Raw genomic sequence first — 1007 nt, forward strand, 5'->3', positions numbered from 1 at the left:
ACTAATAACACTGCGGGTGTTATTAGTTATATCCTTCTCGATATTCTGCTTGTTAGCGGCCATTATATTTCTCACGACACTCGCTCCTCGAATAGCCCGTGAATAATTTTAACAAACGCTGACTTTTTGTAACAGCGAAACGTGACTATCGGAGCACTACCGACGGTATGAAACCCGCGAGCGATCAAGAGCGGTTTTATAGGGTCGCGAGAGTGCGAAAAATGCATAGAGGGAGATAGTATACGCGTACCAAAAATGTTTATTTAATAACATTTTTCAGTTTCGCTTCTCTGGCGCGCTTTTCTAGGGAGTGTTTTTCTGGAATTTTCTAACGTAGTGGGCGAATGCAAGGGTGGTTTTAAGCGCACAAGTTTATGACGAACAACGATAATATTTTATACCTGATATTCTGCCTCCTCTGAATGTTAGTCATCACGACGTCGCTTTTCTCAGGCTTATTTTCATCTTAGCACATTTTCTTTTTTCTTAAACGCAACGGTTGCCATAACCGACGGCAATATTCTAACGCTTCTAAACTCTCCTTTTTTTTGTATGTTTAGGCGCTCGCATTTTTGTCTCGGGTTTTCGCACGTAGCTGATTGTTTTGTCATGTTTTCCGGGTTCCGGTTTGAAAAAAAAAAGCGAACCTGGCAAGTGCGCGTGCAGACACCGTGCAGCCCCGCGGGCGCGTGTCGTCTGAGGCGAAAGACACGCGCCAAAAAAAACAAGTATTCACGCGTTCTAATGAACCGGCGCGTATAAAAATGGTGCGAGATATAAACAGGCGTATTTGGAATATGCCGCGAATTAGCAGGCTATTGTAATAGCCGGCACAAGCGAAAAAATAGTCAGCGGTATTTCAGCCGGCGTCTTCTGAGTCAGCGCGAGGATTGCCGCCAAAGATACGATCGGAATTCCCTTTTTAACAAAAAGAACGATTTTCCTAGAGGAAGCGCACCGTTATATACCCGAATCATTCTTTTGTCGGCGAATGGTCGCGCATTCTC

General features: G+C 44.4%; 2 protein-coding genes across 12 annotated transcripts in view; both read right to left on the reverse strand.

Moving 5' to 3' along the window:
* Positions 1-924, reverse strand: part of LOC116849338 — a 1830-nt gene extending 906 nt beyond the window's left edge. Inside the window, exon 1 of the mRNA XM_032826395.1 lies at positions 1-924. The gene's annotated coding sequence lies outside the window, so the exon portion shown is untranslated.
* The window catches only part of LOC116849333 (protein unc-79 homolog), a 736358-nt gene that overhangs the window by 21102 nt on the left and 714249 nt on the right, over positions 1-1007 (reverse strand). The window lies entirely within an intron of this gene.

Source organism: Odontomachus brunneus, unplaced genomic scaffold (genome assembly GCF_010583005.1).
Source record: "Odontomachus brunneus isolate Ranch 3 - 2012 unplaced genomic scaffold, Obru_v1 Obru_scaffold_112, whole genome shotgun sequence".
Classification (NCBI taxonomy): domain Eukaryota; kingdom Metazoa; phylum Arthropoda; class Insecta; order Hymenoptera; family Formicidae; genus Odontomachus; species Odontomachus brunneus.